Genomic DNA, 16,618 nt, shown 5'->3' on the forward strand with positions numbered 1-16,618 from the left:
ACAATCACTGGTGAACTATCTACCCTATCTTTTTTTAATGAATGACAAGTGAAATGTCATTCTTGGTGGCCCTCCAGAGCCATCATTGTGCTGCTCAAGAGATAGCAGCTCGAGATGAATCCTGCTATATGGCCCTATTCTTTGCCTTTGCTTCAGCTATTCAGAGTAAAATAACGTGAAGCAGGTCAGTACAGACAATGATTTTCACTAATCCCTATTTCAATTTATTTTACACGTTCAGTGTACATAGAAATGTACAGGTCTTCCAAATAAAATCCTTTGGTTTAATTTCATTACTTGAATCCACAGATAGCAGTGAAAAATATAGGTGTAGATTTGACCTACATTTTAGTTGTCAGCATCATTTGAGTGATTTGCCAGCTTGATGGAAAAAGCTTGATTTGAAATACCAATAAAGCAAGTTCTAGATTTTTTTCATATTCATTCATGGTATGTGACCACCACTGGGCTAGCATTTACTGTCCATCCCTAGTTTCCCTTGAGAAGGTGGTGGTGAGCTGCCCATGTGCTATAGGTTGACCCACAATGCCATTAGGGAGGGAATTCCAGGATTTTGACCCAGTGAGACAGATGGAACGTCAATATATTTCCAAGTCAGGATGGCTTCTGGCTTGGAGGGAACTTTGAAGTGATGATGTTCCCATGTAACTACCCTTGTCCTCATCCAGGCAGGTGGAGAGCATTCTATCACACTCCTGACTTGTGCCTTGTAGATGGTGGACAGGCTTTGGGGGGGCGGGGGGGGGGGGCATCAGGATGTAAGTTACTCACTGCTGTGGCAAGTTCAGTTTAGTTACTGGTCATTGGTAATCCCTAGGATACTAATAGTGGGGAATTCAATGATGGCTATGCCATTGAATGTCAATAGTTATATAGTGTTTGGCTGGATATGGTCAATTGTTTGGCATTGGTGTGGTGGGCAGACAATGAACCCTTTCAGAAGACTGGTCAGGAGATGAAGCTGAAAATATAATTCATAACATCTGAGTATCCATAAAACAGAAATGTTAAAGACTATTTGAGGTAAACATTTAAGTGTATATAAACCATTACTTGGAAAATGTCAGTAAAGTCCTGCTTTCTGCAGGGGATACCTTCCCAAACTCTGTCACAGTCAGTAACTTTTATTAAGGGTGATGACACGTATGGAACAAGTGAGCAGTGAGCACATTTAATCCAGGAACCATGCTTAACATTAAGAGTCACAGTGGGTGAAAAGGTAACAAAGATTCATGATGCATTAGTACTCCAGTTCCAATGTGGATAGAGCCATGTAGAGATTTTAACTTTGAATTGTATTTCTTTGTGTTGACAAAAAACACCGTTTCATTTTTGAGTTCTGTGACTGATGCTGGGGTGTCTGGAAATGTGTTAACGAATTTAGAAACGAAAATCTTTAAGGTGAATGCTTTAGAAAAACAAATATCAAAGAGAGGAAGTAAATGGCTTAAGATGTCATATGGCACAGGGAGCCAGGGATAGAAACAGTTTCCCTTTAGAAAAAGAGAGCAATCCAGACGGTTATGTAATGTGCAGGTTTCTGTGAGGTGGAAGAGGTCTGTGGTAGCAAACAGCTGTTAGTTTTAGCAGTTTCCAAAGCAGCTTGGGTTGAAACAAAGTCCTGATTGTAAGTAAGGATTTATCTAAGATGCAACATAACATATACAGTCAAGCAGAGTGATCATGACAGACATAAACTTTTTGTGGTAAATAGACACACAACAAAACAACAGGAACTCCAACAGTTTTTTTTTTATTTCCTCAGGGGACCACAGAGTTTTGAAAAATTTGCTCAAGGGAATAGGGGGATCCTTGGCATTGATTGTCATTCCTTCTTGCCATGGACAATGTGGTGGTGAGTTGCTGCAGTCTGTGAGCTGTGGAGACATCCACAGTGTTGTTAGTGAGAGTGTTCCAGGACTTTGACATAAAACTTTAGCTCCAAGTGGGTGGAGGTATAAATCCAGCCTGATGCCACTGATTGTCAGAAAGAGCTTGAGGGACTGAATGATTCACATTTGTTCCTGTATATTAATCTAAAACCTTTATATACTTTGGTCCAATATCGATACAATGTCAGGAAATGTAACGGTAGGTAGTAAAGTGCATAAAGACATATTTGATTTGATAAGAAGCCCAATAATGTCAGTAGATACAGTGTGTATGATTGTGAATCTCACAGTGGCATTATCAGCATGAGATGTACCACTCATACACTCATAATAATCAAATAATATCATATATTTATTCTGTTGGTTGATTCTGAGCACACAAACACCCTTTCAAAGAAACATTATACCAAAAAATATAAACACACAAATTAAGCTGTTTTGTCCGTGAAGCGATTTAAATTGTCAGAGAAATTAAGTACTTGCACATGCAGCTTTTAATGATTTTCACACCAGGATCAAAAGGAAAACAATTAACTGACTACAAGATGCGTACAGACACCAGTTGTTTGAAATGTCAAAGAGTCAACATCCTTCATAATCTCTGAAGGAAATTTCAGATTGCTGACTATACACAGATTGGGATTTTCCAGACTAGGAAAAATACCATCCCACTTTCTAACCCTATCCCACTTTCAAAGTGTGCATTTGCTTCAGATGTATGTGGGTGTGTGTGTGTATGTGTGTGTGTGTGTGTGTGTTTTGGGGTGGGATGATGGAAGTGTGCTACCATTCTCCTTTTTCCCAGGTATTTGGTATAGATTAGATTAGATTACTTACTTACAGTGTGGAAACAGGCTCTTTGGCCCAACAAGTCCATACCGACCCTCGAAGAGTAACCCACCCAGACCCATTCCCCTACATTTACCCCTTCACCTAACACTATGCGCTGCGAGGCTAACCACTCTGCCACCGTGCCGCCCTATATAGTAGAGCTTCATTATTTTCCACAAGCCATTGTCCTTTGGCTGACCTATCTCTGCATTGATGTTCCTCTCACAAATCCAACACCAGCAGCCACCAGTCCCTTTTCTCTTTGCCATGACAGTGAGTGAGCACTGTCCTTGGTGCTGAATTGTGTAATTTATAACGGATATCTGAACAATCAGCTCCCTGCACTTGTGCGCTGGGCTCATCTGCAGAGTAATTTAGAATGTAATTTCACAGGCCACTGCCTCACCTGTAGGGGTGCCATCTGGCTAGAGAATTATACCTGTCACAGTCTCTATTGTGCCCAGTGATGCTCTCGGGTCCAGGGTGCATTTTACTTTGTCAAACGGCACCTTCAGAATTGCACAGTTCATTCTCTTTTTCTAAACAATGTACAATTAATATGGTTTGACCTTGTGCTTGGAAAAAACGATTTTAATTTAAACAGTTCAGGTTGATAAAGCTACTAACGCAACGTTTGAGTCTAGAATAGTCCACATTTCCATATTTCTCATCAAAGCAAAATAGCACAATGAAGGAATGTATACAATTTCCTGGAAATGTATTTTCTGCACCACAGATATGAAAATAAAATATGATCTACTGCAATCTCCTCTGCCCTGCACCAGCAGCTCCACCAAGCTCCAAAATTCTCTTCATGGTATAGTGACGCATTGCAAAACTTGTCGCGGTTCCATTAATTTTCAGAGCCTCAGATAGTGGGTAAAGCTTCCTATCAATGGGGGCGGAAAAAATGCATTCCAAACACAATTGGGTGGGAGGATATTAGTCCTGAAGGCAACAATGGAAATGTTCCTTCATCTGCTCTACCTTTGTACCCTAGCCAAGGGAAAGAAATAGAGAATTTTCAGCTGGAACATGAACTTAAATGTGAATCTAATGCACCATAATACACTACATCTTTTTAAGATCAAACATCAAATCAGAACACTTAAGGCACAGAACTTTTACACTCTAATAACACAAAGCTCAGACACCATATCTGGCAGTTTGAAATTAAGAATTCGGTTTTGTTGAAAAATCATTGTGATTTCTGAGGTGTGATGTATGAGCTGAGTGCTGAAAGCTGATGAAAGCTGATGTACTGCAGCAAACGCGTCAGGGGTAATAAGTATGTTGATTGCTTAGTGAACATTTCATAGGCCATGCATTTAACCTGTCAATAAAGACACCAACTACATTGCCTCAGAATTATAAAAGGTGAGTATAATGCAAGGGGAAATAAATTTAGTCAGTGTGACATTCAAACTGCAGCATTCACATGAAGGACCAATATGCCAAAAGACACAATTTATTTGGGCATTTACAGACTCAGATTTCATGTGAGCAAAACATTGTAAGAGTTTCTGAAAATCCAGATTTTTTTTAATGGACATTAATATGAAGGGCTTTTCCTTCTGAAACAAATAGCACATGGTTTATTTTACAAACTGGCAAATACAACCTGGACAATATTCAAAAACCAGACAAAAATTAACACCTTAGACTCAAGATGAAAGATGAGTTACACTTAACCGCTAAATTATGTGAACGCACGTACAAGAATATTAATCATAAACATGTAAATTGTTCTATCATACCCAAATACCCATTAGTGGGAAGACAAATGACAAATGCAAAAATTGCAAGTCTGAAAATTCTAACATCAACAACACACATATTTTAGGTTACTTAGAACACAAGTCAAATGAAAAACCAAAACTGACTACATTTTAAATGTGCCAACAAAAGACCAATTTCCCACAAATGCTCAAGCAACATTTTCAATTATTATTTGATATCACAGTGGAAAACAAAAATATTGCCAGAAAACAAATCTCTACTGTACATAGTTGGTGTGTTATGATGGGTTCAGTCATGAATGGGTTTTATTATAACCTTGAAAATTCAGTTTACTAATATCATGCAGCACAACTTAATTGGCATCATTGCTGTTGAGAATCAGCAATAAAAACCAACTGTCAAATAAGAACAGCATTGATAGAAATACAGCAAACATATACAATGGTAGGTGACAAACAGACTGTCACAGTGATGGTTCACAATGGCACAGCAGATATTAACAAGGGGAGAGGACCAGTGAACAAAATGGCTGAAAAAGTAATTAGGAAAGATTATATAACGCTGTTTCCATTTTGAGAACCATGACTGGTGACTGACAATGGCACACTCTCAGCCTGCCCACTATCAGGGGGATTCGGAACCTGAATTTGGCCTCTCAAGCCTACTCTTCCACTCAATATGATCATGGCTGATCCTATAATGCAATACTACTTTCTCACTTTCTCCCTTATCCCTTAGCGCCTTGAAGATGGAAACAATTTATCAATCTCTTTTCCCAATATATTCAAAGACTTGGCCTCTACCACCCAGGCAGAATTTGGTGCCAGGATGTATCAGGACAAATAACCAACAGCGTTGTCAAGTGGTTTGGTGTGAAGCAGCATTCTGAAGGTGGAATGTGAGGCTGAGAGATACTGGGAGGAAATTCCAGAGCTTGGGACCTCAACAACTGAAAACACGGCCACCACTGGCTGAGAGACCAACGTGAGGAATGCGTAGAAGATTAGAATTAGAAAATCACACACGTATCAAGGAGGGTTGTGGGAATGGAAGTTATTACACAGAGAGGGAAGAGTGATGTCAACAGGTATGGAGGTGAATTAGAAACAGCAATGAAAAGTTTCAAATTGAGACACTTTAACCAGGAGCTAATATAGATCAGTGACAACCACAGAGTATGGGAATGTCATAGAGTTACATAGCATGGAAACAGACCCTTTAGTTTAATCCCAAACTAAATTAGTCCCATCTGCCTGTTCCTGGCCCACATCCCTCCAAATCTTTCCTATTTACGTATCTATCCAAATGTCTTTTAAAGGTTGTAATTGCGCCAGTATCTCTGTGCGATTGAGGATGAGGTTTACAGATATTTGCATGATCTAGGGTGAACAGAAGTGAGATGTCAGACAATAGACAACAGGTGCAGGAGTAGGCCATTCTTCCCTTCGAGCCTACACCACCATTCATTATGATCATGGCTGATCATCCTCAATCAGTATCCTGTTCCTGCCTTATCCCTATAACCCTTGATTCCACTATCCTTAAGAGCTCTATCCAACTCTTTCTTGAAAGTGTCCAGAGACTTGGCCGCCACAGTCTTCTGTGGCAGAGCATTCTGTACACCCACCACTCTCTGGGTGAAGAAGTTTCTCCTCAACTCTGTTCTAAGTGGCCTACCCCTTATTTTTAAGCTGTGTCCTTTGGTTCGGCACTCACCCATCAGCGGAAACATACTTCCTGCCTCCAATCCTTTAATAATCTTGTACATCTCAATCAGTTCCCTTCTCAGCCTTCTAAACTCAAGGGTATACAAGCCCAGTCGCTCCAATCTTTCAGCGTAAGATAGTCCTGCCATTCCGGGAATTGACCTCGTGAACCTATGCTGCACTCCCTCAATTGCCAAAATGTCTTTCCTCAAATTTGGAGACCAGAACTGCGCACAATATTCCAGGTGTGGTCTCACCAGGGCCCTGTACAGCTGCAGAAGGACCTGTTTGTTCTATACTCAATTCCTCTTGTTATGAAGGCCAGCATGGCATTAACCTTCTTCACTGCCTGCTGTACCTGCACGCTTGCTTTCATTGACTGATATACAAGAACACCTAGATCTCATTGTACTGCCCCTTTACCTAACTTGACTCCATTTAGGTAGTAATCTGCCTTCCGGTTCTAGCCACCAAAGTGGATAACCACACATTTATCCACATTAAACTGCATCTGCCATGCATCCGTCCACTCACCTAGCCTGTCCAGGTCACCCTGTATTCTCCTAACATCCTCCTTACAGTTCAGCTTATGAGTGCATCCGGATAATCAGGTCCAGAGTTAACAAAGGCACAAAAAGGGTTTCAGCATCATAGCTGAGGCAGAGGTAATGCAAGACCATAAAACACAGATGTGAAAGGTAGTCTGAATGATCTGTGGCTCAAGGACAGTCTGTTCAATCTCAGGTAGTTGGGAAGGTGACAAATAGTTTCAGTATCTAGGAAACAGGGTTTGATGGAGAGATCACAGCCTCCTCAAGGAAATTTCTGTTGATCAAATACAGGATATCAGACAAGAACATGACTACATAGAGACAACAGAGACAACAGGGTAAAATAGAATTGGGTGCCATCAGCAAATATGTGGAAGCTGACACTGTTTTCAGATCATGTTGCTGAGGGTCTAAACATCAGTGAAAAATCACAGGGAGAGAGACCAGAGTTAATGATGTAGAAACAGCAAGAGTAATTGTAAGAGATAATTCTCCAGACAAATTTAGATAAACACCAATTGCTGTAACGTCCAGCTGCATGAATAAGAACTAGGAATAGAGATAGGGATAAGGATAGGGAGCAAGTTAAGGAAATGGTTAGGGAGAGGGTTAGGAAGTAATTAGGAGAAATATTATGGAGAGAGATAGGGAGAGAAGGGGGGGGAGAGAGAGGGTTAAGGAAATGGTTAGGGAGAGAGTTAGGAAGAGGTTAGGAGAAAGTTGAGACAGAAGCGTAGGGAGAAGGATAGGAGAGAGGTTAAGAGGGGGTTAGTGCTAGGGATAGGGACAGGGTGAGTGGGAGGGATAGGTATTGGAGGACAACGGGACAGTTAACTGTAACAAAAACTGCAGACAGGTTAAGAACGAGAAGGATGGATAGTTGTGGCAGTTTAGTGGATAAGAGCCATTTTGGTTGTGGGATCTTGGTGTGATTCATGGGCAGCATGTGAGAAGGTTGAATCACATTCAACAACTTGAGAAGGACAACAGCATTTAGAGATAGAATGGGATGGAAATGTCTACAGTTGTTCTTTGATGAGATTGGTGCTGATGGCAGATTCAAAGGACTGATGACTTAGAAGACAGAACCATAAACAATGCCATTAACAAAGAAAGCAGAAATAGGAGATGGGAAGTCAGAGAGAGAAAGCGAGAGAGAGAGAGGAGGCGGGGGGGGGGGGGGGGGGGGGGGGGGGGGGGGGGGGGCGGGGGAGAGAGAGAGAGAGAGAGAGGGGGGGGCAAGAGAGAGAGAAGAGGACAGAGAGAGAAGAGAAGAAAGGAAAGGGAGAGATAGAGAGAGAGAGAGATAGAGAGAGAGAAGCAGTAGTGAGGTTAACCTGAGGGTCAACATGCCTTATGTGAGGAGAGAGAATGAGATCGGTGACCTCAGCCATTTCATGAACTTAACCCGCGCTGTTAGCATCACCCAGTATCCTGCCAACTGAACTACCCAGCCGAGGATGTAGGAGACAGATGTTTTGGACAGGGAGAGGTCAGAGGTGGCATGAAGGCAGATTGGAAGTAGAGAAAGATGTGAATACAAGGATGAGGAGGAGTTTGGGGTGGGGGGGGGGGGGGGGGGGGGGGGGGGGGGAGGAGGATCATTCTGAAGCAGCATTATTCCCAGCTCCTGCTGGTGGAGTGAAAGGGAGGGAAGGGGAAAGAGATTGTACATGAGACTAGAGTGCAAATGTTTTCAGATAGGGAGACGGCGGGGTGCCAGAGAGGATGTGAGAAGAGTATAAAGCTAACTTAAAACAGGAAGTATGTAAGGCTAATGTGGGACTTGACGATAAGGAGTAGTGTCATCAATCAAGATCATTGCAGGTCAGCAAGGACTGGAGAGGTTCATGCACAGGACTTGCTTTCCAATCAGGTGAGACAGAATGCCCACTTGTCACCTTGGGTAAAGTGCTACTTCCATCTATAAGTTACGTTGATCCTCACCTCATTACGAAACAACAGTATGCTGGAGGAGCACAGTTAGGAAAAGAAATGTCATAATTACTTCCTTCTGGGGACCAATCAAAATCTAATTACTTCAGCACCTCCAAAGAGAATGCTAACAAATTATTTTGGTGGATACTGCAAAAGTTGTAATCTTGGGTTTAATAAAAAACAATGCATGAGAGATTTTCTGCTGTTTAATTCACTGTATTTTCCCCCAAGTAGATTTCCTGTTCACACTTGGGACTTTGAAGATAATGAGGTGAAAATGGTGTTAATTATGAATTCACAGAACACGTGTAAATCTCATTAAGTTAAGCGAGCTACTACAAGAATTACATAATTACTAGAAGTACACGAGTGACACAACTTGACCACCATTTTCCAAAGGGAGCAAGTGGCCCTGGTTACTTCAAGGCCAGACAAGAAAAATATGGTAAAATTTTCAATGCAAGAAATAATGCAACCAACTATCCCAGTAAAAATGGGTTCCTTTCTAAACTAGTTAAATTGCCACAGGATCAATAATTAATCATACTCACTAACATTGTACAATGAATAGTCCCAAATATCGGTGCTCGTCAAATCACCATACACCATAAGATATTAGCTAGAGTCATAGAGTTCTACAGCTGAGGAAAAGACCCTTCAGCCCATCAGGTCTATACTAGTCAAAAACCACTATCTCACTATTCTAATCCCATTTCCAGCACCTGGCCCATCGCACTGTATACCTTGACATCGTAAGTGTTTATCTGAAGACTTCTTAAATCACTGTGCTTCTAATCTGGAAGTGAGCCCAGACAGAAAGCTGATGAATTGAAGGCTCTTGATGTGCAGGGATAGCGTCCCTACCATTGAGCAGGAGGTCTGGGTTCAAGTTCCATCTACTCCAGATGTTTACCATAACATCTCTGAACAGTTTGATGAGAAAGTAGCAGGAAACTGACTGTAATTTACATTTCCTTCTAAACTTTTGACACGGATTGCAAAATGTCAATACTGTGAGCACTGCACCAATGCTCAGTAGCAACAGTGTATACCGTCAAAAAGACAAATTGCAGAAACTCACCAAAGCTCATTCCAAATCCACAACCATTGCCATCTACATGGAGATGGGCAGCAGATACATGGGAACATCACCACCTCCAGGTTCCCCTCTAAGCCACTCCCATCCTGACTTGGAAATATATCACTGTCCCTTCAGTGTCACGAGGTCAAAATTCTGGAATTCCCTCCCTAAGGACACTGTGGGTCAACTTACAGCAGAGGCTCAAGAAGGCAGCTCATCAACACTTTCTCAAGGGCAACTTAGAGACGAGCAGTAAATGTTGGCACCGCCAACGATCCTCACATCACAGTAGTGAATTTAAAAAATTAAATGGAAAACCTCCGAAGTTTCTGCCTGTGAGCAAAGCTGCTTCAACAATAACATTACAAAATCAAACACCTCTTTCACTTCCCCTGCACAGTTCTGTGAGTCAATTAAAAGAAGCACTTTTGATTAAGAAAAATTACAGAAATGAAAATGAAATGTTTAATGCAGCATGCATTCATTTCATTATAGTCCAGCAAAGGAATTTAACAATATTACCAAGGAAAGGAATACAGCTATCACATCAGTTGACAAAAATAATGAGTAGAGTTCAGGATTATTCACAATTATCAATTATGTGATAATGGTTATTTATTTCCTTCACAAACTCAAATTTTGTATCAGCGAGACTACTTATCATTGGAAAATGAAATTAGAAATGATTTCAGATGGAGGTCATGATATTTCAATCAACAGTTTTAACCATGTAATATTTAATGAAGCATTGAGGGAGAGAAAAAAAAACAATGCACACGAAGACATGGAATGAGGAACCACAAGTTGACACATGGTCTTTGACAGACCATATTGTGCATCACAAAAATGAGGCACAAAGCTCTCAGGGTGAACACCCAGCTTCCCTCATCCCTATCTTCAGAATACTCATTCATTACTTCCTGAGTACAATCAACCCTGGTCCTGGGTTTCCCCAGAAAGCCCTCTGTCCTGACAATATATTGTCTCTCTGAATCAGTGGCTGAAGTGTAAAACAGCAGGAAAGACGGTCATCTGCTTTAATTACCACCTTCACAGAAAGGAAATCTGCCATTCTTACTTGGTCGAGCCTACATGAGGTTGACTGTTAAGTGGCCAAGAAAACACACAGGTCCAGGTCAATTAGGGAAGGCCAACAAATTCTGGCCTTGCCTTTAACAGCCAAATCCCGTGAAACAAACTTCTGCCTAATTACAACAACGAAAACAGAAGTTGCCAGAGAAACTCAGCAAGTCTGGCAGCGTCTGTGAAGAGACTTCAGAGTTAATGTTTTGGGTCTGGTGAGAAGGGACCACCGGACCCGAAACGTTAAGTCTGATTTCTTCTCACAGATGCTGCCAGTGTTGCTGAACATTTCCAGCAATTTCTGTTTTAGTCCCTGATTTAAAGCGTTTGCAGTTCTTTTGAACTTTAGTTATTGCTTAATCAGATTTGTTTTTGTAAAGATGTCTCACAACAATGAAAATAACTGAACAATTCCATTTGAATCCATATCCATTCTATCTCTGATCCAGATCATTTAGAAGTAGAATGTATTTACATACTTGCTGTACTTTTATTTGGTGACTTCAGACACAATTTCTTCACAAAAACATATGTTTATCCAGGAAGATGCCAATAACACGTGCCTCAATGCAGCTGTAGTTGTTGTTTTTTTCCCTAAATAAATCATTTAAAATCTCATTACCCTTTGAAAACCTATCAGATATGGACAGAATTAAACAGGGACGATCATTCCTAATTCAAAGCAGTCTAAGTAGAGATGACAAATAATGATGATATCATTATACAAACATTTTTCCTCACTTCCTTTCTTTTTCTCTGATTCCTTCCTTTATCATTTTAGTTGAACGTTTTACTAGCAGTAATCTGTGGTGCCTTACAACAGAATAATTTTTCACATTATCTTTTGTTCCAGACAACATTTTGTTCATAAGAGAATGACACATGAGCAGGAATAGGCTTCTTAAGCTTGCTTCATCACACAGTAAGATTATGCTTACGTTTTTGTCTTCAAATCACTCCCCTGCCTGCATTCTGTGTTGCTCTTTGAGTTCAAAAATCTATTGATCCCAGCTTTGAATGTACTCAATGATTGACCTTCCATAGCTCTCTGGTGTAGATAATTCCAAACATTCCCCACCCTCTGAATGAATACATTTCTCGCATAAAAAGAAAATGAGGTCGTTGTTGGAGATCTGATGTAAAAAGAGGAAGTATAGGGAAACTCAGCATCTGTGGAGAGAGAAAGAGGGTTAACGTTTCAAGTCCAGTAGAACTATTCTTATGCACCTAAATGAACTGGAAAATAATTATATTGATGTTGGAAAATGATTATATTTTGCTGTCGACAAAGCGGCAGGAGGAGCAAGTGAAACAGATGGCAATGGTGCACAGAGCAAAATGCAAAGGGTGTGTTAACCATGGAAGAGGAGGGATGCAGATTTAGAATAGATGCTAATAGCTGAAAATGTCAGCTGTGCTGACAGCAGACCCATGCAAACAAGACACTGGGTCAGGAATGTGAGAAAATGAGGCTAATACAATGGAGGACAATGATCAAGGTTTGAACTTGTTGGGCTGTAAAGTGGAACATGAGGTGCCATACTGTCAAGAGTGGAGGACTGCAGTGGACTTAGGCCAGAAAGATTGGCATGGCAGCAAAATGGTTTTTTGAATGGCAAGGAATTGGAAAGTTAGGGTCAGGTTTACAGAAAGAGCAGAGGTGTCCCACAAAAATAATATTCTTATTTCAGTTTCTTTATCTCGAGACCCTGCATCTTAGTTCATAGTACCCCAACAGTGTGAAAACAGGCCATTCAGCCCAACTGGTCCACACTGACCCTCCGAACAGCATCCCGCCCAGACCCATCCCCCTTCCTCAAATTTCTCATTACTAACCCTTCTAGTGTGCGCATCACTGAACACTGTGGGTGATTTAGCATGGCCAATTCACCAAACCTGCACATCTTTGGATTGTGAGAGGAAACCCACGCAGACACGGGGAGAATGTGCAAATTCCACATAAACAGTTGCCCGAGGCTGGAATTGAACCTGGATCCACACTGGTGTTGCGAGGCAGCCGTGCTAACCACTGAGCTATCTATTGCTCCAAGTTCTAGGGGCTGCAAGAAAGCGAGGTATTAAAACTGCCAAGCCCTTTCAGAATTCTTGATGTATCAATGCCATTATTCTCCTCCATTGTCATTTTTATGCACGCTGTTCAATTGTTTTTCATAGGTCAACCCTCTCAACCCAGGAATAAATCACGTAAAATTCATTTTGAATCCTTTCTCAATCAAGTATGTTCTTCCTTATGTACAGAAAACAAAAGCATATACAATACTCCAGGTATGGTCTCACCAAAGCCCTGTAGAACATTACTCTTTCATCTATTCTTTCACAGGATGTGGACATCACAGAATGGAGCAGCATTTATTGTCCATCCCTTGAGATGATGGCAGTGTGCTGCCTTCTCAAACAGTTGCATTTGTCTTAGTGCAGGGAAAGGCACAATGCTGTTGGTGCCGGAATCCTAGGATTTTAACTCAGCGAGAGTGATGGAAAAGCGATATGTTTCCAAGTCAGAATGCTGTGTGATTTGGAGAGGAAGCTGCAGATGACGGTGTTTCCATGCATTTGTTACCCTTCCTCCTCAAGGTGGTCGAGGTCACGGATTTACAAGATGACTTGGTGAGTGGTTGCAACACCTCTCCTAGATAACACACACGAGAGCCACAGTGCATCAGTGGGGGAGGGAGTGAATGCTCATGGTATCACATGTTCAATCAAGTGAGCTATTTTGTCCTGTGCATAGCTGCATTTATAACAGAGAAATGTTGAGTTCTTCCCCAGTTCAGAACAGTTTTCCTCTGCAGTCAAAACTGATGAAACCCAGTTTATCATTTCTGTAACAGTTATCGTAAGCTGATAAGCCAGAAACCTTGCGTAAGTGAATCTACTGTCTTGTGTCTCTTACCAACTACTGGAAGCATCTGGAGAATGATGACTGAAGCAACATGCTGGCCAGAACAAGAATCATAAAGATCATCTGAACAACAGAACCTGGGGACAAAGACCACTTTCCAATCTTTCCCCATGTTGATAGTCTAGTTTACCGTGTTGCCTGTGTGTGCAAGGGGGAATTTATAAGAAAATTAGTTCTAATTAGTAGCATTATAAACTGGCAGTTTTTAACTGTACCTACAGTTTAACTCAGTCCTTCAACAGCTGAGAAAGTATCTTATTCTCAATCTCTCCCCTTGTTTGCGGCATGGTGACCCTCAGTTAAACCACCATTAGCTGTATTTTGTTTTAATAAGAGAGCAGCCCTGTGGTCTTCTGGGACTAAAGCGACTTTACCTTAGTATCCATACAGTGTGGAAATAAGCCATATGGCCCAATAAGTCCACACTGACCCTCCAAACAGCGTCCCACCCCAGACACAGTCTCCTATCCTATCCCTATAACCTTGCATTTCCCAAAGTTAATGCACTTAACTTACACATCCCTGAACACTATGGGCTATTTAGCATAGCCAATCCACCTGACCTGCATATCTTTGGATTGTGGGAGGAAACCCATACAGACACAGGGAGAATTTGCACACTCCACACAGACAGCTCCCTGAGGGTGGAATTAAACCTGGGTCCCTGGCACTGTGAGACAGCAGTGCTAACCACAGAGCCACCGCATCACCCTTCATCCAATTACCTGTAATAATTAATGATTCTTGTTTATTACAGAAACTTGCTCAATGCTTCCGATCAATCCAGGATTAAAAGTTGGGTAAGCCGGTGAACTTTGTGTGCTTTTTAAAATCTTTTAACTTTTTTAATGACTCAGAGAGTAGTGCAGTTTGATTTTAAACCCCTTTTCCCATAGAGAGATAACACAAAAGACGAACATTAACTGTGTATCTAAACATTAGCCTTGCTAGTAGCTTTGAATTCTCCTGTTTGTTGAGGTGATGAACACTGCGTTTTCAGCCTTTAGCAGAAAGAATCCCATTACAGTATCAACAACCACAGTGACCACCATGAAGGACGGATATATTTTTGTTGGGATGGGGAGAGGGGGAGTTAGTGTGGTGGTCATGGTCAAAGATATGGGGGAGTGTGGAAAATGTGTGCTTTGAACAGATAAACCCCTGAGTGTGAATCATGAATAGCCTGGTCAGACTGATAGCTAACAGTTAGTAGAACTTAAAGCTAATCCTCTGCAGCTGCTCTTCGAAGCAGAAGTCAAATGCATTCTGACATAAACACAGGAGTCCAAGTTAATTGTTTAAAAAAAAAACTCATGGAATTAACAATTGTCACAAAAAGCACATAGCAATGACTGATCTCTACTTACATTTGTACAAATCCTGATTCCACTACAGAATTTACAGTGTATTGAATTCATGGTTTGAATTAGAATTTTTAAACCATTTTTAAAACACTAAAATCGAAAGATTGAGTGTTCTCAGTGCTCTCTCGATTTTGAATAGGAACAGAGGAACGGGAGTAGGCCATTCAGCCCTACGAGCCTGTTCTGTCTTTCAAAGACATTAAGGCTGATCTGCGGCCTAACTCCATATGTCTGAAAGACTCATCTTTCAGCAGCATAGGAACACGAGTAGGCCATTCAGCCCACTGAACCTGTTCTACCATTCAGTGAGATTGTGGCTGAGCTGTGACCTAACACTATATCCCTGCCTTTGCTCCATATCCCTTCATATCTTTGCCTAACTAAAGTGTATCTATCTCAGGTTTAAAATGAACAACTGACCCAGCATCAAATGCTGTTTGTGGAAGAGAGTTCCTCACCTCTCCCACCCTTTGTGAGTAGAAGTCTTTCCTAACATCTGTCCTGAGCAGTCTGACCCTAATTCTCAGACTATGCCCCTAGCTCCAGTGCATATGGTTTATCGTTATCTACCCTGTCTTTTCCTGTTCATATCTTGAAAATTTTGATCAGATCACCCTTTAACATCGTAAATTCTAGAGAAGCCAGACCTAATCTGTGGGCGGCACGGTGGCACAGTGGTTAGCACTGCTGCCTCACAGCGCCTGTAGACCAGGGTTCATTTCCCGACTCAGGCGACTGACTGTGTGGAGTTTGCACGTTCTCCCCGTGTCTGCGTGGGTTTCCTCCGGGTGCTCCGGTTTCCTCCCACAGTCCAAAGATGTGCGGGTCAGGTGAATTGGCCAAGCTAAATTGCCCGTAGTGTTAGGTAAGGGGTAAATGTAGGGGTATGGGTGGGTTGCGCTTCGGCGGGTCGGTGTGGACTTGTTGGGCCGAAGGGCCTGTTTCCACACTGTAAGTCTAATCTAATCTAATCTAATCTAATTTGCCTGGACTTCATAGTTATGAGGCAAGATTATACAAATTGCATCTATTTTCTCTAGTATTTTGAACTGCTTAGAGGTGATTTGATAGAAGTCTTCAAAATATTAACAGGAAAAGACAGGGTCAACAATAAAAAAACATTTTTACTCGTTGGGGATTCTGGAGCTAAGGGCATAGTCTAAGAATTAGGGTCAGACCATTCAGGAGAGATGTCAGAAAGCACTTCCACACACAAAGGCTGGTAGAGATTTGGAACTATCTTTTATAAACAGCAGTTGATGCTGGGTCAGTTGTTCATTTTAAATCTGAGACAAATACACTTTTGCTAAGCAAAGATATTAAAGGATATGGGCCAAAGGCAGGTATATGGTGTCAGGTCACAGAGCAGCCATGGTCTCACTGAATGGTAGAACAGGTTCAATGGGCTGAATGGCCTGCTCATGTTCTTATGCGGCTGAAAGAGGAGCCCTTAATGGTAATCTCAATCAGAGCAGGAATTGTATCCAT

At 41.5% G+C, this 16,618-nt stretch overlaps 1 protein-coding gene across 4 annotated transcripts in view; it reads right to left on the reverse strand.

The window, feature by feature from the left end:
• prmt3 (protein arginine methyltransferase 3) overlaps window positions 1-16,618 on the reverse strand; it is a 196,713-nt gene that overhangs the window by 107,685 nt on the left and 72,410 nt on the right. The window lies entirely within an intron of this gene.

Source organism: Hemiscyllium ocellatum, chromosome 18 (genome assembly GCF_020745735.1).
Source record: "Hemiscyllium ocellatum isolate sHemOce1 chromosome 18, sHemOce1.pat.X.cur, whole genome shotgun sequence".
Lineage (NCBI taxonomy): Eukaryota > Metazoa > Chordata > Chondrichthyes > Orectolobiformes > Hemiscylliidae > Hemiscyllium > Hemiscyllium ocellatum.